This window comes from Saimiri boliviensis, chromosome 7 (genome assembly GCF_048565385.1).
Source record: "Saimiri boliviensis isolate mSaiBol1 chromosome 7, mSaiBol1.pri, whole genome shotgun sequence".
Taxonomy (NCBI): domain Eukaryota; kingdom Metazoa; phylum Chordata; class Mammalia; order Primates; family Cebidae; genus Saimiri; species Saimiri boliviensis.
Genome location: NC_133455.1, coordinates 124,425,468 through 124,452,960, shown reverse-complemented (window position 1 = coordinate 124,452,960; position 27,493 = coordinate 124,425,468). Strand labels below are relative to the sequence as shown.

At 45.1% G+C, this 27,493-nt stretch overlaps 1 long non-coding RNA gene and 1 pseudogene across 1 annotated transcript; one reads left to right on the top strand and one right to left on the bottom strand.

Moving 5' to 3' along the window:
- Positions 1–278: 278 nt before the first annotated feature.
- Positions 279–7,566, bottom strand: LOC141585201 (uncharacterized). Its single transcript, XR_012518622.1, has 3 exons — positions 7,534–7,566; positions 6,819–7,192; positions 279–1,452 (listed from the first exon to the last, which is right to left on the bottom strand). It is a non-coding gene; the product is annotated as an uncharacterized LOC141585201 (long non-coding RNA).
- An 8,453-nt stretch (positions 7,567–16,019) lies between these two features.
- On the top strand, positions 16,020–19,232 carry LOC101046401 (IQ motif and SEC7 domain-containing protein 1 pseudogene; annotated as a pseudogene).
- The last annotated feature ends 8,261 nt before the right edge of the window (positions 19,233–27,493 follow it).

Sequence of the window (27,493 nt, the reverse complement as noted above, 5' to 3'; positions counted from 1 at the left end):
TTTAAGGGTTTTTTTTTTTTTAAGTAAAGCCTACGATTAAACTGAAGTGAAAAGACCTGACCTTCAGAAATACACACTGACTATTGATAAATGTGGTATAAGAGCAGCTAACAATAGAAACACAAATTCTACAAGGATGCTGAAAAGCAGAAAAGATATAATTGTCAAAAGCTTAAGAGGGGCTCTTGGGAAAATTAATAAAACCTTTCATCATTTTTGTAAAACTTACATTTTTTATGATTTTGCTAAGAAAGTTGAATGTAAAGGGAAGGCTGGACTATTAGGCTGTCACTGAGTTTTAGCAGGGAAATGTTAATAAATAACAAAACCAAAAAGACTGAGCATTTGATATACTCTTAATTTATTCTCAGCATGGGGTATACTAGTAATTAATACATGAATATTATAAGGTAAAATAAACATACCTTAGTGCTTGGTACATGAAAGGTGGTACTCATTAATGTTTACTGAATAAACAAACACATTTCCCCAGACCCTTAGAAAAGAGAGAAAGGGAAAGGTCTCCAGGTTTGCTGTGGTTAGTTTTCCCCAGCTGAAACAGGAAAAAGGATCTGTGGCCATTTGCTCTGTGAAGGGGACCAAGGGGGTCCTGATGATATTGCCATCCCAGAGCTCTGAAGATAGGTATTTCAGCAATACAGCTTTTGTCATCAATCCAGCCATTATCACTTCATAGTGCTTTCCTTAAAGATCCTGAAGAATAGCTATGAATTAGCTCATATCATTGAAACACAAAGCTGTATATCTTTTGCCTTGCAATGGAAGCCATGGATTTTCCCATTTGTTACACACTTTTAAAATTTTCTTTTAGGAAAGGAAATAAAATATAACCTATACTTCTAATTACTTGTGTAGTAGCACAGAATGATACACAAGGGAAAAGATATTTTGCAAATCATTGATCCACATTAAGAATTCTTTGCCTGTTGACAAAGCACCTTGTCCATTGCAAGACATCAGAGAAGCATCTTCTCTCTGTATAGATCAGCAGTGAATTTGTTTTGAGGATAGTTTTTTCTTTTTTCTTTTTTTTCGAGATGGAGTTTTGCTCTTGTTACCCAGGTTGGAGTGCAATGGCGCGATCTCGGCTCACCACAACCTCCACCTCCTGGGTTCAGGCAATTCTCCTGTCTCAGCCTCCTGAGTAGCTGGGATTATAGGCACGCACCACCATGCCCAGCTAATTTTTTGTATTTTTAGTAGAGACGGGGTTTCACCATGTTGACCAGGATGGTCTCGATCTCTCGACCTTGTGATCCACCCGCCTCGGCCTCCCAAAGTGCTGGGATTACAGGTGTGAGCCACGTGCCCGGCCCCAGGATAGCTTTTTCTTTCCGTGTTTTCCTGCTAATGGTCTTTAATTAGATCTTTCATCAGAACAAGTGGGGCTCAAATATGCTCTGGTGGAAATTCATTTTACTGAAGCAACATCTGCCAAAATAGAGAAATAGTTCAGTCCCTATTGGAATAAAGGATCCTCTACCCTCTACTTTCTTTGTTCAAATGTTGTCCTCCTTCATTTCTTCTCATCTTTCCCCCATAAGCTGCCAATTACATGAGCAATGATGAGATTCATTTTTCCTCCCCACTCAACAACATCGCCAGAGGCTTCTGTGCTTTCACACAGCAACTGGAGAATTGCTGAAGTTTGGAAATAAGCAGTGAAGAACACCCAAATAGTACATTTGTGGAAAGGCAGAGTAAAGGACTGCCATTCACAAGCAATGCCACAGGCTCTCCACAACAGCAGAGAACCTTGTTTTGTAAAGTGTGGTCTGCAGACCGGAAGCACCAGCATCCCCTGAGACCCCCACCCTAGGCCTTCCATATCAGAAACTGCATTTTAGAAAGATCCCTCCATGAGTCATATGCAGGTCAGTTAGAAAAACACTGACCTAGTGCATGAACTTTAGAATCAGACAGTTGGGGATGGAGTCCCAGACTCCACCACTTCCTCACTGTGCGACCTTAGGCAGTGATATGGTTTGGCTCTGGGTCTCCACCCAAATCTCATCCATAATTTCCACGTGTTGTGGGAGGGGCCCAGTGGGAGATGATTGAATCATGTGGGTCTTTCCCACATTGTTGTTGTGATAGTGAATGGGTCTCACGAGATCTTTAAAATGGGAGTTTTAAAGATGGTTTTAGAATGTGAGCTTCTCTGCACAAGCTCTTTGCCTGCCGCCACCCATGTAAAATATGACTTGCTCCTCCTTGCCTTCCACCATGATTGTGAGGCCTCCCCAGCCACACAGAACTGCAAGTCCAGTTAAACCTCTTTCTTTTGTAAAGTGCCCAGTCTTAGATATGTCTTTATCAGCAGTGTGAAAATGAACTGATACAGTAAATTGGTACTGAGAGTGGGGAGTTGCTGAAAAGATACCTGAAAATGTGGAAGTGACTTTGGAACTGGGTAACAAGCAGAGGTTGGAACAGTTTGGAGGGCTCAGAAGAAGACAGGAAAATGTGGGAAAGTTTGAAACTCCCTAGAGACTTGTTGAACAGCTTTGGCCAAAATGCTGATAATGATATAGACAATTAGATCACTTCAGGCTGAGGTTGTCTCAGATGGAGATGAGGAACTTGTTGGGAACCGGAGTAAAGTTGACTCTTGCTATGTTTTAGCAAAGAGACTGGTAGAATTTTGCCTCTGCCTCAGAGATTTATGAAAACGTTGAACTTGAGAGAGATTATTTAGGGTATCTTGCAGAAGAAATTTCTAAGCAACAAAGCTTTCAAGATATGACTTGGGTGCTATTAAAGGCATTCAGTTTTCTTTTGTTTTGTTTTCTTGAGATGGAGTTTTGCTCTTGTTGACCAGGCTGGAGTGCAATGGTGCAATCTTGGCTCACTGCAACCTCCACCTCCCGGGTTCAAGCAATTCTCCTGCCTCAGCCTCCTGAGTAGGTAGGATTACAGGCATACGTCACTGTGCCCAGCTAAATTTTTAGTAGAGACGGGGTTTCTCCATGTTGGTCAGGCTGGTCTCGAACTCCCAACCTTAGGTGATCTACCTGTGTCAGCCTCCCAAAGTGCTGAGATTATAGGTGTGAGCCACTGCAGCATTGAGTTTTATAAGGGAAACAGAGCATAAAAGTTTGGAAAATGTGCAGCCTGACAATGTGATAGAAAAGAAAATCCCATTTTTCTGAGGAGAAATTCAAGCCAGCTGCCAAAATTTGCATAGGTAACAAGGAGCCGAATGTTAATCCTCAAGATAATGGGGAAAATGTCTCCAGGGCATCTCAGAGGTCTTCACGGTAGCCTCTCTCATCACAGGCCCAGAGGCTTAGGAGGGAAAAATGGATCCATGGGCTGGGATCAGGGTCCCCATGCTGTGTGCAGCCTAGGGACTTGGTGCCCTGTGGTCCCCGCTGCTCCAGCTGTGGCTGAAAGGAGGCAATGTAGAGCTCAAGCCATGGCTTCAGAGGGTGCAAGCATCAAGCCTTGGCAGCTTCCACATGGTGTTGAGCCTGTGAGTACACAGAAGTCAATAACCGAGGTTTGGGAACCTCTGCTTAGATTTCAGAAGATGTAGAGATATGCCTGGATCTCCAGACAGAAGTTTGCTGTAAGGTCACGATCCTTGAGGAGAATCTCTGCTAGGGCAGTGCAGAAGGGAATGTGGGGTTGGAGCCCCGATAGAGAGTCCCTACTGGGACACCACCTAGTGAAGCTATGAGAAGAGGTTCACCATCCTCCAGACCCCAGAATGGTGGATCCACTGACAGCTTGAACTGTGTACCTGGAAAAGCCACAGACACTCAATGCCAGCTTGTGAAGGAAGCTGGGAGGGAGGTTGTACCCTGCAAAGCCACAGGGACAGAGCTTCTCAAGACTATAAGAACCTTCCTGTTGCATCAGCATGACCTGGATGTGAGACATGGAGTCAAAGGAGATCATTTGACTGCACCACTGGATTTCAGACTTGCATGGCACCTGCAGCCCCTATGTTTTGGCCAATTTCTCCCATTTGGAATGGCTGTATTTATCCAATAGCTGTACCCCTATTGTATCTAGGAAGCAACTAACTTGTTTTTGATTTTAAAGGCTCATGGGGAGCAGAGACTTACCTTATCTTGGATGAAACTTTGAACTGTGGACTTTTGAGTTAATGCTGAAATGAGCTGAGACTTTGGGGGACTGTTAGGAAGGCATGATTGGTTTTGAAATGTGAAGACAATGAGATTTGGGAGGGGCCAGCTATGCAATTCTATGGTTTGGCTCTGTGTCCCCACCCAAGTCTCATCTTGTAGCTCCCATAATTTCCACGTTTTGTGGGAGGGACCCGGCAGGAGATGATTAAATCATGAGGGTGGGTCTTTCCCTTGCTGTTCTCCTGACAGTGAATGTGTCTCACAAGATTCGTTGGTTTTAAATTGGGAGTTTCTCTACACAAGCTCTCTCTTTGCCTACCACCATCCATGTAAAATATGATTTGCTCCTCTTTGCCTTCCACCATGATTGTGAGGCCTCCTCAGTCATGTGAAACATTGAGTCCAATTAAACCTCTTTCTTTTGTAAAGTGCCCAGTCTCAGGTATGTCTTCATTAGCCACCTGAAAATGGACTAACACAGGCAGATTCCTCAGTTTCCACAACTTCAAGATAAGAAGAATAATTGCTTCTCCTTCAGTACTTTTGAGGAACTATATGAGCAAATGTGTGCTTACAGTGGTGACTAGCACATAGCCTCTGTTGGTGAAATGATTATGATTATGATTTTTACATGACAGTCTTGGCTAGGGAAATGTTGTGCTCCAAATTACATTGATCTTGGCCTCACCAAGCTCTATTTGGTCGGTATGAAAACTGGGAAAAATGCACACTAGGAATGTATCCCTCCTCACTTTAAAAAAATGAAAAAGTTTGATTAAAAACAAAAAAACCTAAGATATATTGTTTTAAGAAAAAAAAAAAAAGCAAGATGGAAAGCACTGTATAGTGAATACAACCTCTGTATACAGGTAAGAATATGCATATATGTCCATATTCCATTGCATATGTTTAAAAATGCTTATTGTAGAGTGTTTTCCTATCAAAAGATCCAGTTATCACATGTTGAGGTGGAAAGAACATTGAATTTAGGGCTTCTAGGCCCAGGTGCCAATCAAAGCTCCACCACTCAACTTGCTGTCTCATTTTGGCAACTTCACTGGCCTGAGCTGTTGATTCTTGAAATCTTGCTTCTCAGGGTGTTGTCAGAAGTTCATGGGTTTCTATTATGATTTGGATATAGTACAGCCAACAGATCAAGAGACAACTACCAATGAAAAGGTAGTTTTCCATCTTGGCAGAGCTCAAGAGAAGAGGACACATCAGGTCACAAGGGAGCACGTGAGGAACCCCAGCACAGGTCAGCAGGCAGAGGGAGAGGGAGTAACCATGGCAGGAGCTGTGACTATGATTTCTGAAGCAAAGAACGGGTGTAGGAGGGTGAGAAGGTTTAGGACTGGCTATTTTAAATAATTTCAGAGGCTTCTGGGCACAGCAGCTGTCCCTATTTGCCTAGTCTTGGCCATGGGGTGACTAGGGCAGATGGATAGTACCCTGGAGTGTGAGACCCCAGTACAGGAGGTAGTTGGGGGTATGGACTCTGGCTTGGCTGGTTTGCATTTGACAGGCATGCTTGTGGGTGAGTTCTTTATTATCTCTAGCAACTGGCTGACCTTGGAAGGGACAGTACCTCCAGGGTCTGCAAGCCCCCAGATGTCAAAGCATCAAAATACAGAAAATAGAAGATGTGGTTAATATACTATGAAACTATCTCATGAAAGCCCCTAGCATTACTGCTTACTGAATATTTACTTACCTGCTTTCCTAGGAATTGTCTCTATTCCAGAGTAGAGAGGACTTAAAATCTAAACATACAATTAAGGTCCAAGAGCAAATCCGTGAACACATATTGAAAGCTCCTAGCACTAAAGTAGTTATCTTGTCTACACACAGGGTACTGCCCTTGAAATACCCCCAGAAAAATGTCTCTGGGGCACAACATAGAGCATTTTAAATCAATAACGTCTACTTATTCATTCGCTATTATAAGACATTTACTGAACACTTACATGCTAGCCCAATACTTAGCTTTGGGATAAAGACCTTCAGGATGTGTGCTGTGTCCTAAAGGGGCTCGCAGTCCCATGGGCATATATTGTAGCACTCTAACAGTGCACACTGATGCTCACTGTTCTGTGGAAATACTTGGGAGAAACATCTATACTTTGATCCATAGTGAGGCATTGCTATTCCCCATCTGAAGGATGGATCAGAGAATTTTCAAAGGGAAGGATGTATCTGGAGTTGTAGGAACTGAAAGTACAAAAAGTCCCAGAGTAGAATGGGGGAAAATGACAAAATAAAGAATAGAGCTAGGTAATGTTTCAAGACCACTAGGTCCAACACTGGTATTTTATCCATCCTCTGATGCTCAGACAGTGCCCAGAGTCACTCAGACAGGCAGAAGCAGGGATTAGATCCAAGCATGTCTCCAACTGGACCTCAATTTCTTACTCACTATAGTGCACTGTTCTGATCTCCACCCTGTTTCCTCCTCTCCTAGTAGTCTAGGACAATATATTAGAGGACATTCAGAAAACATCACCAGTAGAGGCAGGAAGGAGAATTGTACGCAGCAAATAATCTCCACTGATTGATGCACAGAGCAGGTTTGCCAATTGCATGGCCCAGGGTCACCCTCAAGGCCAGGTTTCAGGAAGCTAAATATGAGAGGGTGTTTATATCCTGCTGATCCTTCTCCTTTCTCTCCAGCCACTCTACAAGCACACATGGCAGTCCTACCTGCCAGCCGGGCAAGCCAACCATCAGTCCTATTAATAAGTTTCATATCTCTCTTAGTCTCCTCTTTTCTGGGTAAAATCATTCCAATTTATCAGCAGTCCATCTTGTTGCATGGTTTCCATCAATGTCTGCCTTTTATGCTTGCTCTCTTCTGCACACTTGCGTTTTGAGTACCCATTCTGAAGTGTCTTACCCAGACCCACACACCCACAATACTCTGGTGGTGATCTGTTTAGTATTGGTACTCTTCCCTGTTTCCATAATCAAGTTGTTTCAGGCTTCAAAGCAATTCTTCTTCATGATATCAGGTGCATTAAAGACTGACTGTCCATGGATTTTCCATTCCATTCAATTTCATTTTGGAACCCACGAGGCTGCAATGTAAAGAAATTAGATTAGGCAGAAGGAAAAGTGTTTCAGAGAGGAAAGATTTTTCAGACCTGGAATGGGTGTTCTGTTAGAGATGTTCTTTCTTCATCTGGCTGTTAGAAAGAAAATGGATCTGCCTCTTTGCCTCAGTGTTGGGGAAGGCCACAGGGACATGTGGCTGGATCCAATGATTTGTGGACATTTCCTCCACTCATAAGAAAGACTAAGATAGCATCAAACTATCATCATTTGCAGCATGATGTTCCAATAAAGCAAAAAAAAAGGGGGGGGGTGGGGAATTAATCACTCCACAAGAAAAAAGAAAAAGCTCCTCCAATGAACAAACCTGATCAAGAATCTGGAGAAGCAGGAACGTGTGCTCCCTGAGCCAAGACTGCAACACTTGGTGTTTTCTTTACATTATTCTTCCTTCTACGAGGCCTGGTGCATTGCCCACAAGACACGAGCTCATTTATCTTCTTGTGGTTGTGTGGTTGTATTTTCTTAAGGGAAGGACATTTCAAGGGATATTTACAAGAGAATCCAAAAGACATAGCTTCAAAACATTCTTTCCTCCCCACCTGCTGAGCCAGGTTTTATAACATTATCCTTTTCAATCCAAGACTGATAACATGAAAATTAAACCGTGGACATAAAATACCTTTCTTTGCTTTTTACCCCAATTTTCCCTTGGTAAAATTTTTCTGCTCTCTTTTCTTAGTGACCTTGATCCCATAACTGGTTGCCTTGGGCTATGTTTTATAGCACCTATCTTAGTCTAAAACAGATTCACAATATCCTCCCGCTAAGAACACAGGGTGTAGTAGCTTTCCCTGTTAGACGTGAACCCCAGTGGGGTACGAGTTTGGGATGGGGGTTGGTATGGGGAAGCATTCTGCGCCAATGCAGGTGGTAAGCTTATTCTGCCAGGAAGTTCAAGCAATGTCTTCCATATTCCCCTACTCCTTCCAGTGAGTGAGCTGCGCCAGGCCTGCTAGTGGAGATTCCCCACATGGGAGGACAAGACAACTAGCCTGTCTCTAACACCTACTTGGAGCCATGCCTCAAGGCTTGCCACTAGAGATATTTTCCTTTTTAAGATTTACTAATGGAATGTTAAAAATGTGCAAAAAGGTAATGAAATAATACAATAGACACTAAAATCAAACCCGTTATGATATTCACTTCAAACCTCCTCTTCAAAGACCATTAAGAGTTCTGCAGCAAAGCACACTGCCATGTGTGTACCTATGCAACAATCTTGCATGTTCATCACATGTACCCCAAAACCTAAAATGCAATTAAAAAAAAAAAGAGTTCTGCAGAAAGTGTTATTTCCTAGGATACTTAAAACTTTTGTGATTCAGTAGAATATACTTAACAATTTTTTGAAAAAAGAAAAAAAAAAGAGTTCTGCAGAATCTCTACCCTCCGTGTCCTTCCCTCTGTCCCAGACATACACTATCCTAAAAGGTGTCTATCATTCCTAAGCATGTCTTTATGCATTTGCTGTATTTATGGTATCCTGCGGTACATAGCAAGTTTGCAACTTGCTTTTCTAAACTCAGTATGTTTTGCTAATTGAGATGTATCATTGTTGATACCGGCTGATCTCATTCATTTATTTCATCTGCTCTACAGTATTTCATTTGCTAAACTATATTCATCATTTGTTGTTGATTAGATATAAATACTAACAGTTTGTGTACTGACCTTATATCTAATAACCTCAATTAATACTTATTATTTATATTGTTGGTCTACAGATGATTTTATTTTATATACGGGCAGCTCTTTCATCTGTAATAATGAGAGACTTGTTCTTTCCTTCCAATATTTCTTCCTTCCTTCCTTTATTTTCCTTGTGTAAACATCACTTTTAATAGAAGTGGCAAAAGCAGGCATCCTTGTCTTGTTTCTAATTTTCAAGATAATGCTTATTAGATCAGACCTTTAAGTAAGACTTTGCTGTGAGATTTTGGTGGGCACTCTATCAAGTTAAATAGATTTTGATCGTTTCTTAGTTTGCTAAGGGTTTTTTTTTTATTCTAACAAGAACTGAATGTTGAATTTTCAAAATACTGTTTCTATATCTGAGATGCTAACAGCTTATTACTCTAACGTTGTCAATTATATTAGTAATGCTTTCAATAAACTGTGCTTAAACTCCTAGGATAAATTCAACTCAGTCACAATGTATTTTTTAACACATTGATGAATTTGGCTTGATAATATTTTATTCAGGCTATTTGTACCTATTTATAACTGAAATTAGTCTATAATTTGCCCATCTTATAACTTGGCTGATTTTGATATCAAAGTTGCACAGTTCTCTCCGTTTGTTCTCTGAAGAGATTTATATAGGATATAAACTTCTTTGTTGAAGCTTTGTTAGAATTCAATATAAAACTATGAGTGTGGTGTTTTGTTCTTCACTTGTTTCGTAGGTAACTTTTTAACTACTGATGTACTTTAATAGTTTTATATCTACTGATGTGACCTACGTTTTTTATTTATTCAATCTTCATAAATTATATTAATATTTTTGCCTAGATTTTCAAATGTATTGTCATACATTTAATTAAAATTATTTAATAATGTTAAAATCCATACTGTAAATGGAATTAATTCTGTTTTCATTTCTATGATTTTGTTTTTATGCACTCTTTTATTTAATCAATATTGCCTAAGGATTGACTATTTTGTTACTTTTTTCAAAGAACCAACTTTTTTAGTCATTTCTTTCTATATTTTCCTGTTTTGTTCATTTTGCTCTTATTTTTATTTTATCTTTCTACTTCCATTAGATTACCGATTGTTCTTTTGTAACTTCTTGTTACTCTTATTTCATTAATTTCAGCATTTTTACATATTTCTTATATATGTTACTGATAGAATAAAAGGGGATTATGAGGAGCATTTCTTTTAAATGTGTACTACTTGTATACACAATAAAATATGTCTTGGGAAGAAATATAATAACTATCACATCAAACTTAGTAGTCTGTGCGTGGTATTCCTTATAAAATGGCAAGTAGTCAATTGAAAGACAAAGGTCAATCAATTTGCACCTGATATCTGCAAGGCAGTTGTGATTTAAAATATCTGGATTTGAAAAAAGTCAATCAATTTAAAGAAAAATAAAAATTATAGTAAATTTGGCTATTCTTCCATGTTTAAAAAGACCAAATCCTCTAATTGTGGAGTACAAGATCCCACACAGTTACACTAGGCACAGGTTGCTAACCGTGGTGTTCAAATCTTCTCTCTGTCACTCTTCTTTTGCCTTCTTGATCTGTTAGTTTTTAGAAAGGTACGTTTAAATGTATTTGTCAGCTCCTCCTTATAATGCTGGCAATAGTTGCATGATATAATTTTAGTTCGAATTGTTAGGTGCAGTTCAGCTCAGAATTACTATATGTTATTAATGAATTATTCCTTTGCTAATTAAAGAATGACTATCTCCAAAACTGTCTTCCTCTCAGGTCTTTTCTGGCTAGTATTCATATGGCCATCCTGGACTTCTCTGAGTTAGTCTTTGCTTGGCATACATTTTTCCACCCCTTCATTTTCAACCTTGCTCTGTTGTTGTTACTCTTCTTTCCATCACATTAGGCTGTTCTTTTTCTCTTTCATTCTGCTGCACCAAGGTCTTGGGTTCTATAATGCTAGTGTGGCCACACAGCACATATATACAAATATGAAGATTGAAACTGGAAGCTTTAAGAGAAGTTTCAACGCTCTTGGAAGCTGTTGGAGCCCCCAGTCTGCATCAAGAGACAGGGAATTGGACATTGTGAGTATTGTAGACACCCGCCAGCCTGCAAGTTCATGCACAGCCAGTGTTTGATGGCCAAGAGAAATCCTGGCTCTAAAGTTTAAGCACATGCAGTGCTTCTGCCGACTGATATTTATAGTTTCACGTAGGTGGGGAGGACGCTTCTTGGAACAGAGAGAAAGGTCTCAGCCTCAGGGAACCAATGTAAACCACTGTATGGTTGATCGAGTGCCTTCCTCCAGAAGATGCTTGAGAGTTTGTCTCCCAGGTCTCAATTCCTGATGATCACAGTGCTGGAGATCGAGGCAGAGTATCTCTAGCAGTAAGGGGCCTGACTCCAACCCCTGCTGAAGTGCATGATCTACTTGTGCATTTGGCTTCTGCACATTGCTCTTCATTCAATGAGCAGACAGAAATCTTCTGCTTTGCTTTTTCTAAAACATCCAGGCAACATTAAGAGTCCTGAGTCAACAGGCAAGGCCCTACCTTCCCCTCTCGGATCCACAAGAGAAAAAAATAAACCACACTCCATAAGATAAGAAATGTGTGTCTGGCAGAATGAAGATGGGGAGTGCCTTTAATGGGAGGAGGGAACAGTGACTCAACTCTCTGGAAGGAGACCTACCAATGATGTACCCAGAAGGCTGACTGGATATTAGTTTCTAGCTGTGGGTCCTAGGGAAAAATTGTCCCCAGAAAGCATGCCTAGGAAGGTGGTGTGTGGTACAGAGGGGTGGGCACCATGGTTCTAGTCCTGGATCTACTATTTTTTTATTCAGTCCTCGATTTTTTCATTTGTAAAACAAGAGATATACACCAAATCGGAATTTTCCAAAATGCATTCATTTGTCATCACTTTGACATAGCATATGCATGTGCCAACCTTAATGTGGTCATTTCTCTTCAAACTGACTTTGTTTTACTTACTTCTTGCCTTGTCTTAATCAATACCATTTGTGGACTAATGGCTTTGATGCTGCAGTTGTATATTCTTTCTAAGCTACATTTAATTAAACACTCAAGTAATACAGCAGGTCCTCAAATAATGTCATTTCATTCTGTGTTGTTTCCCCATAAAGCTGTTGAGAAAAAAAATTGCTTCCCAGAAAGGAAGTCTGTGTAGAGTCTGAATGGTCTCCCCATGTCTGCGTGGGTTTTCTTTGGGCACGCCAGTTTCCTCCCACATCTCAAAGCTGTACCTGTTAGGTGAATTGATGTGTCCACCTGGTCCCAGCATGACTGCGTGTGTGAATGCACCGTGCACTGGGCTGGTTCCTGCCTGGCACCCTGAGCTCCTGAAAGCTCTGGCCACCTGTGATATGCAGCTGGAATAATTGGATAAATAACTATCTTGCTTATTTTTATTAATCTTTATTAAGTGTATGACTAACTCACATTGGTTTCAATGCTTAATATTATTTGGGTCTTTACTAAGAAATTTGTTGATTCTTTTGAAACCAGAAATATACTGTAGGAACTTCACTGTTGTTTATATCAATTATTCTTAAAGGTGCTGTTTCCAGGAACATACAATGATGGTAAGTAAGGACTTACTGTATACATGTTTAAAGTTTATGTCGTGCCTGGAATTTCCTAGTATTCCACCAGTGATACAATATATCATGTTTGGTAGTTATTGAATACTCTCTAAACTCCCTTCCAGTTCAAAGAGTCTGTGTTTTCATGAAATAAGATTTGAATGATATCCCAAAGGCCCCAGAGAAATCGGGCAGGAGGACTAGAGGAACACCGAGTGATAGACTCCAAGATCTATAATAGATGTCCTTTGCTTCTCAGGTTCATTCTTTTTGTTTGTTTCCTAGAAACTCTGTGCAGAGAAGGCTCCAGGTTACTGAAAGCACAGTCTAAGAGATCCAAAGCTCACACTTGGAGTTCCAAATCAGATTTATAAATAGTCCATCCAAACTAAACATAAAACCATAACCAAGACAGGTGCTGGAAATTTGGAGAACTCAATTTGGTTAATACGGGGGTTGGACAGCAACACTCATCACTACCAGATTATACACTACTTCGTGTTCTCCCCACCCCAAATCGTACTAATCCGGGACTCCATTTGATGCTGATATTCAACTAATTAAGAGTTTATATTTTACTCTTCCTTCATGCAGCAGAAATGTCATCCATACCTTCAGAGAAGTGCTCTGTGGGCTTTTCACTTACAGAGCCAGGAACACAGGTGGTTTAGGGTCTATGTATATTACTCCATGCAAACAAGGCTTTTTGGAGACAAAGATGAATTACTCTGATGAGAGAGGATCCAGAAAGCTATAATAATGTCTATGCATTAATCAATCCACAAATCCTTTTGGGTTATTAGTTTGGCTTTTGGTCCTCCTGTAGAATTTTGCCTGGTATGAACTTAGACCTTCCATTAGGTAAGGGGACTCTGAGACATTATATCTGGCAAAGGGGGAAAAAGTCACCTAGAAACAGGATGTTTGGGTTAGAATAGAGTATGTGCTTCATCTGACTTTGAAAATATCACTTATCTTCATGGTCCTAAATATTTATGGTCCTAAATATTTATACTCCTATAAACTAAAACTATAATCCATGCCTTAGTAACCTCCTAAGCATTCTGGTCTTTTGTTTTATTGTGTGCTTAGTGAATACTGTTTGAGCACAGACCTGTGATTCTGAGGCCTGAAAGAAAGACCAAGATTCTATAGAAACTGGAAGTCACAGGGTGACAATGACAAGGGTATTGAGAATGCAAGCCCAACTCCATCATCATGGTGGCATCATCAGGCTCTGTGTGCACGCTGCTTGCAAAGATGCATCCAATCACAGAGTCAGGATGGAGACCAGGTCATGAGTCTCTTCTCTGAAGGGTGACTGCTAAGTTATTGTTCAAATTATTATACTTTTAACAGCAAAAGCAGGCACTGTAAATCATTATGCCTGGACAATAAGCATAAACCAAGGCTGTCCTGGTAAACCAAGACAGTGATCATCCCACCCACAAGTTGTAGATAGATAGTCAAAGGGATTTTTCCTTCACCCCTGTGAGCTTCCCTACATAGAGTTAGGTAGAAATGCTAGAAAATTCATGTTGGACAGGCCTGGATAGATATGAGGGGATTGGAACATAGAGTTTACAGGGATCTTAGACCTATTATCTTACAAATAAAATCCAATGCAATTGTTCCAGGAAAAAGCCAGCAAAACCTCTTAAAATCCTTGAGCTCAGGTCCTGAAAGTCTCCAGACCTGATGCCTGAGTCATTCAGATGTATGCACTATGAATGAACCACAGTAGGGCCACCCTCCAAAGTCTCAATCTGTATGAAGTCCCAGATTCACAACCTTTTCCCAATGACAAGGACATAGCTGCCATCATTACCAGGTGTCTCCACAATGCAGAGTGGTGAGTCCTGCTTCTCCTGGAGAATGCATCACGGCCCTTTGCAAAAAGCTATGAGTCATCCACATGGTGCTTATTTCAGCCTGTGTCTGTGAGGGAAATCACAGAGGACCTTACAACACTTTCCCCTAATACAAATATACATTGTACTCCCAGAAACCATCTCAGAAGATGTGGGCCAGAGACACTTCTATGAGTTCACCAAACCCACTGTCCATTTCCTTCTGAGCACTTCATTTTAATCTTTTTTGCAATAGATGGGGCCATATAACTGATTCTGGCCAGTGGAATGTGGTCATATATAATTTATGTCACTTCTAGAACTAACGCCTAAAAATCTTCTGAGAAATCCTACTGTCTTTCTCCTTCCCTTCCTTACCTCCCAGCAACAAGCAACAGAGAACTATGGGGCTAGGAAATGGTAGGGCCTGGATCCCTGAATGACTATGTGGACCACAGCGTTCCCCATACCCTCCTTCTTTTACCACCTCACATGCAGCTGTGATGTGAATGAGAAGCACAATTTATCGAGTGAAGTCATTACGATTTTGGGATCATTTGGTGCAACTCTATCCTGACCAATACAAAATGAAAGCAATTTTTCAAATCAGCCTGAACCAAAGTAATTAAAGAAGGCATCCTAAATGTCAAACCGAAACAATTTGAAGGTTGCTCACAATTCTGGATTCTCTGGATCACTCTGCTCCTTCAAGAGCAGGAATGGCACAGGGCAAAGGTACGAGTGACCTACTTTTATACCCACATCCCCACAAAGGATGCAAGGATTCAACTCTCCCCAGTTTCCTCAGCTCTTTCAAGTGAATGAGTTGGCGTCTCCCAAACTGCATGGTCTGGGCTGGGAGAGAGTCACCCTCATCAGTTACTCATCCCAGCCAGGCAGAGGTACTGCTCCCAGCTGTCTCGCTCCACCAATCCCCAAAACAATGCAGAAAGGCTTATACACTGTTGGCGGGATTGTAAGTTAGTTCAAACCCTATGGAAAAAAGTTTCTCAAAGAAACCAAAAATAGAATCCCATTTGATCCAGCAATCCCAAAGGAAATCAAAAAGACACATTTTATCAGAAGGATACGTGTACTTTTATGTTTATCTCAGCACTATTCACAATAGGAAAGTCACGGAATCTACCTAAGTGTCTATCCACGGTGAGTCAGATGAAGAAACATCGTCCGTGGAATTCTGTGCAGCCATAAAAATAATGCAATCATGTCCTTTGCAGCAACATGGATGTAGCTAGAGGCCATTATTTTAAGGGAAATAACTCAGAAACAGAAAATCAAATACTGCATGTTCTGACTTATAAGTGGATGCTAAACAACTGGGTACATATGGAAATTAAGATAGAAATAATAGGCACTGGTGACTATGAAAGTGGGGAGGCTGGGAGGGGGTGAAGTTTGAAAAATCACCTACTGGGCACAGTGTTCACTATTTGGGTGAAGGGGATACATACTAGAAACCTCATCATTATGTGATATATCCATGGGAGCCGGTGGACGCTGGGCCAGGAGCCACGACGTGGTTGCCCAGCGGGTGGTCTTGTCTCCAGGTGGCCGGGTGTCGGACCGGCGACCACTGCAGGAGTCGGCGGCCTCTCCTGGGGCTGGGTCCCGGCTCCCAGCCTGGCCTGCTCCCGCTGCAGCCGCCATGTGGTGCCTGCACTGCAACTCAGAGAGGACCCAGTGCCTGCTGGACCTGGAGCTTGACAGCAGCGTCGAGGGCGAGGCCCCCAGCAGCGAGACGAGCATGTCCCTGGACAGCCCCTCGGCCTACCCCCAGGGCCCCTTGGTGCCCGGTTCCAGCCTGAGCCCGGATCGCTATGGGCACACATCGGTGGGAGCCTATGCACTGTACCCGGGGCCGCCGGGGCAGCAGCAGTGCACGCGGAGGCCCAAGCTGCAGCACTGGACCTCCGTTCTGGGTAAGCCGGCCAAGGAGGAGGCCATCGAGCGCTCACGCTCACTCTCCGAGCGCTGTGAGCTCTCCTCGGACCTGCAGGACAAGCAGGTGGAGACGCTAGAACCAAAGTACGTGGGAGCGCCTGGTAACCTGCCGCACGGCCAACACCATCCAGATGGCATTTCGCCAGTGCCAGATGAACGAGAACTTCCAGCAGACCGTGCTGTGCAGCATGACGGTGCAGTTCTCCTTTAAGGGGTCTGAGAAAGTGCACAGCTCCTACTTCGAGGGGAAGCAGGTCTCAGTGACTAACGATGGCTCCCAGAGTGTGGTGAGCATGGCGACCTCAGCGAGCCTCTCCCCTCAAGTCTCTGGCCCACTCCAGCGACTCCGCGAAGGCCATCACCGAGCTGGAGGACGCCTTCTCCCGGCCGGTGAAATCACTGGCGGAGTCCATGGACGATGCCCTCCACCGCCGCAGCCTGCACCGAGGAGGCGCGGGCCCTGGATGCCGAGACCCAGACGGCCCTGTACAACATGGACCACCGCAAACGGGACGAGATGAAGGCCTCGTACAGCGACGACACCCTGTATGTTGACGAGGAGGAGCTATCGCCCCCTCTGCCCCTCTCGCAGGCGGGGGAACCGGCCGTCCAGCACCGAGTCGGACCTGCGGCGGCGGGCTGTGGGCACAGCTCCAGACTGCTGGGCCCTGGCCCACAGGAGGGCAAGGCTGACACTGACAGGAGCTGCAGAGGCTGCGGGTGGAGCATCGTCCGCTGCTCACCATCGAGCCACCCAGTGACAGCTCGGTGGACCTCAGTGACCGCTCGGAGCAGGGCCCGCTCAAGAGGCAGAGTGCCTACGAGTGCAGCCTCAGCGGGCAGGAGGGCAGCCCCAAGCCTTGTCCCCACAGCACTCCCCCACCAAGAGCCTCCCCCGGGAGGAGCCTGGACAGCCCCCCTCCCGGAGGAGCCTGGACAGCCCCCCAGGCCCCTGGACAGCCACGTGGCCATCAACAGCTTGGCCAACCGGCACAGCAAGTCTGAGTTGGACTACTCAGAAGGCGACAATGACAGCATCAACAGCACATCCAACGCCAACGACACCATCAATGGCAGCTCCGAGTGGTGGTCTGGAGACAGCCTGCGGGAATAGACCCTCAGCAAGCAGACCCAGCAGAAGGAGGCCAGCAACAGCTGGGACTCGCCCGCCTTCAGCAGCCACGTCATCTGCAGGAGGCACTACGGCAGCGGCCTGAACCTCGTCAACAAGAAGCCTGAGAAGGGAGCCCAGTACCTCATCGAGGGTGGCTTCGTGCCGGACACGTCAGTGGGGTTGGCCCACTTCCTGATGCAGTGCAAGGGCCTCAGCAGGCAGATGATCCTCGAGTCCCTTGAACCGCAGAAGCAGTTCAAGCCTGAAGTGCTCCACTGCGTGGTGGACGGGATGGACTTCTCTGCAATGGAGCTGAGGAAATTCCATTGAGGCCCTCAGGACATTTCAGGAGCGCATCTGTGTCCAAGGGGAGGCTCAGAAAGCAGAGCGGCTCACAGAGGCCTTCATCCAGCGCGACCTGCATCTGCAACCCTGGAGTGGTGCTGCAGTTCCAGAAGCCAGACACCCTTGTCATCCTGGCCTTTGCCATCACCCTGCTGAACACCGGCAGGTACAGCCCCAGTGTCAAGCCTGAGCGGAAGATGAAGCTGGAGGATTTCATCAAGAACCTCCGAGGTGTGGACCATGGCAAGGACATTCCCTGGGAGATGCTGATCGGGATCTATGAACAGATCTGTGAGCAAGAGCTGGAGACCAATGAGGACCATGTGTCCCAGGTGCAGAAGGTGGGGAAGAAGCCAGTCGGATCCCTGCATCCCGGGCTCGGCTGTGCCCTCTCTGCCCCACCGTTGGTTGGTCTGCTACTGCCAGCTCTTCGAGGTTCCACACCCAAACAAGCCCCAGAATCTCAGACTACACCAGTGAGAAATCTTCCTGTTCAACGACCTCCTGGTGGTCACCAAGATCTTCCAGAAGAAGAAGAACTCGGTGACATACAGCTTCTGACAGTCCTCCCTGTACAGCATGCAGGTCCTGCTCTTCGAGAGCCAGTACGACCCCAATGACATCTGGCTCACCTCTTGTGTCCCAGGAGCAGACATCAAAGTGTTAATAAACTTCAAATCCCCCAACCTTCAAGACCGAAAGAAATTCACCAACGGCCTGAGGGAGTCCATTGCAGAAGCACAGGACAGAGTAGGAGCTCGAGAAGCAGCATGGCGTCATGCGGCCCAGCATGTCCCAGTGCTCCAGCCTCAAAAAGGAGTCAGGCAATGGAACACTGAGCTGGGCCTGCCTGGACGACAGCTACACCAGCAGTGAGGGCCTCAAGGGCTGTGCCCTCAGCAGCTCCCTGTGGGACCTCTCGGAAGCTGGGGTCCATCATGAGCAGTCCTCACATACGCCTGAGAGCTATATCAACACGAGAGTGTTCATCTTGCCCACACGAGACTACGCCCAACTCATTTTCCCTCCTGGGCTTCTTATTCAGGAGCAAGAGAAGGAAGCCCCCTCCCCAGGCCCATCTGCCCTCAGCCCCAGCCCGGCCACTCCCCCACATACCAGTGGTCCTGTCCCACCTGCAGCACTCCGTGGCTGGCCACCACCCGGGGCCCCCTGAGGGGCTGCTGCAAGCCCCCATGCATGGGCATCACACCCAGCACTGCCACATGCAGCAGAACCCACCCCCCTACCACCACCACCCACCCCAGCACATTCAGCATGCACACCAGTACTGTCACGGCCCTCAGCGGGGGGCACCCAGCCTGCAGGGCCCACACCCATGGCTATCCACCGCTGCCCTCAGCCCACATGCACACAGCGCACCACCACAGGCAGCCTCCTGCCCCGCCACCCCCAACCAGCAGCAAGGCCAAACCGAGCGGCATCAGCACAATTGTGTAGACAGCCTGGGAGGGGGTCCCAGGCTCCCTGAAACAGCTGCACACCACACAGGGCACACCCATGGGCCACCAGCCACACAGCAAACCCGGGGTATTTCTGTTGCCATCTCTCTCCTTTCCCCTCATGGCCCCGCTAGAGCCCCAGGAGCCCACAGGGCTGGTGTTGTGTGGAACGAATGTCCGGAGTTCATTTAGCACTGGCACCCTGGGCACTGCTCACCTCAGTCTGAGGGATGGATGGGCCTCAGCCACCATCAGCCTTGAAATGGTGCCACCGGTGAAGTAGATGTTGAACTGCCTCTCCCACTCTAGCTCTCAGCTCCCCGCACCCTAATTTACATGTATATGAAAACCCAACCTGGAAAACGAAGACATGCGATACAAAAACAGAGATGAAACAAACTCACACCCCCCAAAAAAACATGCACATGTGCCCTCAAGCTTAAAATAATTTTTTTTTTTTTTTTGAGATGGAGTTTCACTCTTGTTACCCAGGCTGGAGTGCAATGGCGCAATCTCGGCTCACCACAGCCTCTGCCTCCTGGGTTCAAGCAATTCTCCTGCCTCAGCCTCCCAAGTAGCTGGGACTACAGGCATGTACCACCATGCCCAGTTAATTCTTTGCATTTTTAGTAGAGACAGGGTTTCAACTTGTTGACCAGGATGGTCTCGGTCTCTTGACCTCGTGATCCACCCACCTCAGCCTCCCAAAGTGCTGGGATTATAGGCATGAGCCACTGCACCCGGCCAATTTTTTTAAAGAAAAGCATTTCACAAAATGGTCTGCTTAACACATTGTGCTGTTTTCCAACTCTTTAGTGAGGAAGTGCTCCCCCTTGTCTGATCTAAATTTCTCTTTTGAAAGAAGTCTGTTTGCTCATGTAAGTCCTCAGAGAGAATGCACTCAACTTCTCACCCCCGGACATTTGCAGTCACCATTCACCCCATGGCAGTGTCCCCACGCTACCCCTGTTCTAAGCCTCTGCCCTCCCTCTCTACCAGCCACACTGTACCTGGAAGGCAGCAGCCCAAGCCCTGTGGCACAAGCATGGAGGGAGCCAGGGAGGCAGCTCTGAGCTTTTAGTTACAGCCACTTCCTTGGACATTGCTTCGCTCGTCCAGATGGTGAACCGGGTAAACAAGAAGTCCCTGTTCTCCATCAGCATGTCAGCAAGCGCCTCACTCTCAGGCATCTGCCGAGCTGGGGGCATGATCTCCGTTTATAGTCTGGCCCTCCTCAGCGTACCAGAAATGTACCCTTGTGTAAACACTCAGAGCCCTTCCTCCAGGGAGGACGCATGGACAGGACAGTGAACACCTTGCTCCTAGTGGCCTGGAGAGAATGAAAATACCACTCTCCTTCCTCCAGCCCTGTCTGCCCCTAATCACTCCAGCCCACCAGTAGCCAAAGAGCCCTCATGTGCAGGGAGACACCCAACTGGCTCAGCTGCCAGTTTTGCTGGATCTGTATTCAGCTGCTACCCTTTCATCCCCCTTGGCCCTGCCACTTACTAGCTGTGTAACCACAGGCGAGTCACTTAAACTTTCTGAGCATCCGTTTCTCAAGTGTGTAATAATTCCACCTATCTCACAAGAGTCTCCCTTTGCTGAAAGGACTTGAAAAAACAAAACTCATACGGTGCCTGTGGGTGCCAGGGTCTCTCTACAACTGTTCATTCCTTTCCTTTTACCTACCTGATGTTATCTCTTGTCCAAAAAAAAAAGTGTGTAGGCTGGGCACAGTGGCTCACTCCTGTAATTGCAGCAGTTTGGGAGGCCAAGGCCAATGGATCTCTTGAGCTCAGGAGTTTGAGACCAGCCTGGCCAACATGGCAAAACCTGCTCCCAACCAAAAACACAAAAATTCGCCAGGCGTGGTGGTACACACCTGTAATCCCATCTACTTGGGAAGCTGAGGTGGGAGGATCACTGGAGCCTGGGGAAAAAAAAGGCTGCAGTGAGCCTAGATGGCACCCCACTGCACTCCAGCCAGGATGACAGAGTGAGACCCTGTCACAAAAGAAAATAATTAATTTTTTTTTAAAGTGTGTAATTACCCAATGACTGGCACAAGTCTGCTTAGAGCAACTATCTCTGCTCACGGGTGCTCAATACTCCTTTCCACCTGCCGGTCCTGAGCTTCTCACCTGTTGGTTCTTGAAACTCCAGTTACTGCTGACTTTTAAACTTTTGTCTTGCATGCAGACACATCATCAACTGCTCCTGCCTCTGACCTCTGATCTCTGACACTCTCTCTCCATCAGCTGGCCTTGCTATCTCATCAGTACCTGACTGGTGGCCTTTCTCTCCTGTTGCTGATAATCTCCATGTCTGGGCTCCCAATTTATGTCAGTTGAGTGATTCAATAAATGGTTGAACGAATGAGCAAATGAATAGAAGCACGATGCAAACTAAAAAATGATTTGTAATCTTCTAGCCGACACTCTGGACTTGAATCTTCACACTTCATCCATCACTGTATGGGATTTGTACTCACTATTAAAAATATTCCATGACATTGTTTTTCTAGTTCTGGTAGGAGGTTGTGGCTGACACATATTTCTTAGGAGCCAGAGGAAAAATGTTGCTATCCCTTCTCTTCTGAAGGGGGGGCCAGGCAAAGATAAAAATTTGCCTTCCTAAACAGAGCCTGCATAAATCCATGGCCTGGGAACCAAGATGCCGGCTCCTACCCCTCATTCAATTCCTGCATCTCCCAGTCAGGTGTATCCTGGGCAAGTTACCTTGCTCTCATCAGCTGGCTGCAAGCTCCCTCCAGGTCTGCATCAATACACGCCTGGTATGCAGAGGTGTTTGAGCCAGCTTATGCTGATTTGCTAGAACGCATTGTTAAATTTTCAGGAGTTCTGCAACCCAGTGGACATCATACTGTAGCTTGAAATTAGTCTCAGTGGGAGTATTTACCACAGGAATTTGCAAATGCTTCTAGTCAGGGCTTTTTCACCAAAGAGTCCGTTGTTAAGCATTCACCAACATACCACTGGTTGCACAGACATATTTCCTCATCTCTGAGTGCTCTGGGAAGCCAGAATGGCATGGAACCCGTAAGTGAGCCTCAACTTCCTTCTCTTTAAAATGGGAGGATACCTCATTGCTTTCCATCCCACAGGCTGCACTGCCTCAGCCTCGGAAGTGCGTGGAAGAGAAGGCCTTTCTGCCACTACGACATGAAGGAATACAGATAGAATCATAAAATCACACCATCCAGATCTTAGCCACTGCAGTTAACCTTCATAAAATACAAGCTTGATCTCATAATTTCTCTGCTCCAAAACAGAGATGGCTCCCTAGTGCCTCCGGGATACAGTTAAACCCAAACCTCCTTCATTTGCTCAGCCAACCTACCTCCAATTTCTTCTCCTTCCACTCTGTGATGCACTGTCTCCTCTTGTGGCTGTTTTGCATATATGCTAAGTAGGCAGCTCTAATTATTGCCTGCACCCTACTTGTGTCCCTTTATTGGGTAAGAGCATGTTAACTTGTTCTTGGGAGAGAGTTGAGGCCATTATCTGGATTACAGATCTGGAATGCATGAGGAGTAACCAGGAAGTAAAAACATGATAGAAAGTATTGCTTCATCCCCGTGGCTCTCGAAGCAGACTTCCTGCATGTGAGGCTCAGCTCTAGCACTTAACCTGCTATGTGATCTCAGGCAAGTTGCTTAACCTCTCTAAACCTCCGTTTTCTTATCTGCAAAATGGAAATACTAGAAGAACCTACCTCCTGGGGTTGCTGTAAGGATTAAATGAGTTACTGCATGTCAACAACTCAGCCCAACCCCCAGTATAGACTTAGCACCTAAGAAACATTTGCTGATACTAGTTTCATCATGTTATCTTTGTTATGATCAACCTCAGATTATCATCATCAACATCATCATCATCATCATCATCATCATTGTTTACATAAATAATTTAGGCTGTAAGAAAGTATCTGTCCACACATCTTTCTGAGTTACTCAGCTCTTAGCGGAAATTTCTTCAGACCAGAAGTCTCAGGAAATAATTCAGCGCCATCCACCCTCATCCTCCAACACTGGTGAAGGACAGATTTTGAAGACTTCTAGAGCCCAGTTAACAGCTCTGACTTTGCAATTCTCCCACACTATGATCAGATAAGTAAACTAGCAGCCAAGTAAGACCTTTGCATTTGAGACATAAAGAGGCAAAAGGAATTTTCTACTAATGAGACTCGATCCAGGGCTTTTCTACCCTGCACAGGTTACTATTAGCTCAGCCCTAGTTCTCTCCTGAAAGCACGTCCTCCTGGAAGCTGCAAATCTTCAGACCTGGAAGCTTAGGTTTGAGCCATCCCATTCCAGGGCCAATCTACTCCAGAACTTGCCAAGACAACAGAATAGCCCTGGAGAGCTGGTGGATCAATGCAGAGACTTAAAAGGGATAGGATGACCCAGCGTAAGCAAATGTGTTGTGAAAATTGGAAAATGCTATTCACATCCTGATGCAGTTCTATTGCAACCTTTAACACCCTTCATGGGTAGCTCATGACGTTCAAACTCCCTAGCTTGCCGGCTCCCTCCCCAATCTGACTTATCTCCAAACATCAGCTTGAGATATAAAACTGGGTTCAACATAAATTCAGACTCATCTGCATATATCTGAAGGCCCACTGGGGAGAATCTAACAGAGCAAGTGATTCGTATGAGGCATTGATACCCACTGAGAGTAAGCTAATTCCGGAGACTGAACACGCTCTCCATTTAGGAGCACTGGTGCAGTGTGAGTGGAAAGCAGAGGAATATGGAGTGCAGTCCTGCACATGTCACTCAGATTGCCAGCCCCGTGGACCTGAGCCTGACTCCTACTTGGTGCTGCATAGGGAAATGGAATGAACTGAGAGGCTGTAAAGAGTTTGGGTCTGCTTTCCCATTCAGAGTGACTTGTGAAATATATATATATTTATATTCTGGTCAGCTTCTACCTCTTCCATATATATATATATATATATATATATATATATATATATATATATCTGATATATATCAAGCTGATATATAAATATTGACCAGAAGCCAATGCAGGACTGGAAAGTAATCATGAGAAGCCTCATAACTGTCTTACCAGTGACTTGAGAGGAAAACAATGGTGGGAACCAAGCATTAGCTGTCAAGACAAATTCTTAAGAGCACATGGGGTGTTTTGGAGAGTAATTTTGGTTGGACAGAGGATCCTCCTAGAACACATGGAGGCAGACCCAGGAAGTACAGGTTTTTGACGCTCATTGTGATCTGAGGTGTGCCCAGGTTGGTACCGAGTCTTGCAGAGAAAGGACTATTCTTATTACCACAGAACCTCATCATCCAAATCCCACTCCACCACTTACTAACAGTGGGCAGTTCGCTTGAGCAAGTCACCTAAGCGCTCTGTGTCTCTGTCTTCTCACCTACAATAATAACTACCTCCAGGGTATATGAGGATTAGCTAGATTAATTCACACAAGGGGCTTTGGGTGGCTTTTGGCACATGGTAAGTACTCTGTGTTAGCCACATCACCATCATTATCACCCAAAGATAAAAAGAACAGCATGATGATCCTAAGCCTGGCTCTGCACCCAGAATGTGTGGGTTTGAATTCCAGCATCCCCCTGACCCTTTATTAATTGTGAGTAATTTACTTTCCTGTGCTTCTGTTCTCTCTGTCAGTAAAGATAATGTTATGGGACCAACAGGGTTCATATGCCTGCATCACAGTAACAAGCCAATGACACCGAGACAACAGGTTTTGCAGCAGAGAAAGAGTTTCATGACTGCAGGGCACCTAGTGAGGAGATAGGAAGAGACTCTCAAATCCACCTCCTCCTGGAGTTCTGGGCCAGGTGTTTTTAAGAAGCTCATAGGGGCTGAAAAATTAGGGTCACTGACTGTCAGCGTAAGGGGGGTGAAATTGTCAGGACTTGAAAACTTGGTGAGTCAGCTCCTGTGTTGTCCTTCAGACCAGCTGGTGTCAGTAGTTTCATTGGTATTCAGGACCTGAAAGGATATCGCAGATGAAAAACTTATTGTTTCATAGTGCTCAAGTTGATGTGTCTATAGAGGAAGGAGAGGTCAGAGAGCAAGCTGGCCTAATGATTAACATTAAGTGTGTTGCAAGCTTGGTTTATTTTTGTTTCTCCCCTCCTTTCTCCACCGGTTAGTTTTATAAAGTTTATAGGGAGAGTTTCAATAATGTGAATGTCTCTCCCTTAGGGTTGACCCAGGAATTCACTTGGTAGGTGGTAGCAATGTCCATTATCAGACTTAATACTTCTATCCAGCATCTAGCTGGTCTTGCTGGTGTCCTTACCACCCTGGCCTGGCACCCACCCATGTGACAATAGTTAGCCTCACTGCTATGCATGTGCTCACACTAACTCCTTGCACAGAACACTCTCCTTTTCCCATTTTGTCTATCTAGATTCATATTTTAAAACCTGACTCAAGTCCTACTTCCTCCAAGAAGTCTTCCCACAGCACAGTGATCTCTTACTTCTCTGATTTGAACTCATATGCTCCTACACAGCCCAGCCAGGTGTTCTCTGATCCAGGTGCCTGCTATTATACTAAGCACCAACTCAGCACTGGAATCCATGAAGATGTTGGGGCTAGGGTCATAAATTGAAAACATCCCTGCTCTCTAGGTTGAGTGAACAGGGAAAACAGACAAATGCATCTTCATCTGAACTGACCAATGTTACAACAGATAAGCACAGGGCTTCATGGAACATGGAGAAGCGAATCGGACTAGGAGAGGCTTCTCAGGGGCACAGGACACCTGTGCTGAGTCCTGAAGTAGGAGAAGCTGGCTGGTTCAGGCGCAGGGGTGAGAGAGAAGGGTGTTCTAGGCCATGCTACTTTCCTAAGGCAGCCATGAAAATGATAACAAACTGGATGGCTTACAACAACAGAAAAGTATTCTCTCACAGTTCTGGAGGCCAGAAGTCAAATTCTGGGGTCAGCAGGGCCATGCTCCCTGCAAAGGCTCTAGAGAAGAATCTTCTGTTTGCCTCTTCCAACTTCTGGCGGCCACAGGCATTTCACAGCTGTGGCTCTGATCTCTGTCTCTGACTTCACAGGGCTTCCCCCATCCCCACCTTGTCTCTCCTCTGTGTGTCTTGGAGAAGAATACTTATCATTGGATTTAAGATCCAACCAGATAATTCAGGATGATTGCATCTCTAAATGGCTAACTTAATTACATCTACAAAGATCTGTTTACAAATAAGGGTGGGCCCACAGGTTCCAAGGGTCACAGTGTGGGCAGCCTGAGGAGGGGATGGTGGCCAGTCTGTTTCCACTCTCAGCAGTGCCTCAGGGACTCGGAGTCGAAGGCTGTGACGTTCACTCTGAAGCCTTCCCACATCTTCACCACTCGCTCTGTGCTTGCCAGCCCTCCATGGTCCTGCCTGTCTAGATCTCCCATCACTGCAACTGTGCCACTTTTGGAGAGACTTTCAACTTGCAACTCAACTTTTCTAGACTTCTGCATTCTTAGTCATAAAATAGATAGTACATCCTTGACCTGCTGGTCTCACAGGCATAGAGAATTTGCAGCACTATGGGTGTGAAAAGCACTTGGCACATTGTAAAGCGTCGTTAGTATAATGAATTAAGCCACCCTAAATCTGTTCTTGTACAAACCACACATACAAACACATATGCATGCTTACACACTTACTTTTATTATGGAGTAATATGATTGCTCCTTTATTTGATTTCCTCATTTCCTAGCCCCATTGTTGCATGATTTCCATTTTCACCTATGAATCCACATATGTTATAATGGTTTCTGAGTTCCTGGGGTTGGGCAAGGAGGAATATCTCCTGCCTCTCAATGTGAAACAGAGTTCCTGAGCTTGGGGAGAAGTCTGTTTCTTGAGGGTAATGAGTATCTAATGTAAGGTGGGCTGGCAACCGATGGACTCTTCCTCCCCAGAAGTAAGGGGTGCTTCATGAATTTTCTTTACAAACAGCTTTGGACACAGCTTCTGTGGCTGCTGTTAGCTCAGTGACTCCCATGCAGTCCACCCCATGAGTGAGGAAAGCATGGAGCAGGCAGCCCTCCTCCAAGTCCCCCAAACTACCTCTGCTGAGAACAGTGACTCCTCTGGGTGGAGGTACGGCCAGTCCTTGATGGCCCCTAGAAGCAGTGTCTGTCCCTGCTGATGTAGTTTCTTCCCTGTGTGTAGTTTGTGTCCTGCTGAGAGTAGACATCATACAAGGTACATCAACAGCCTCCCAGAGC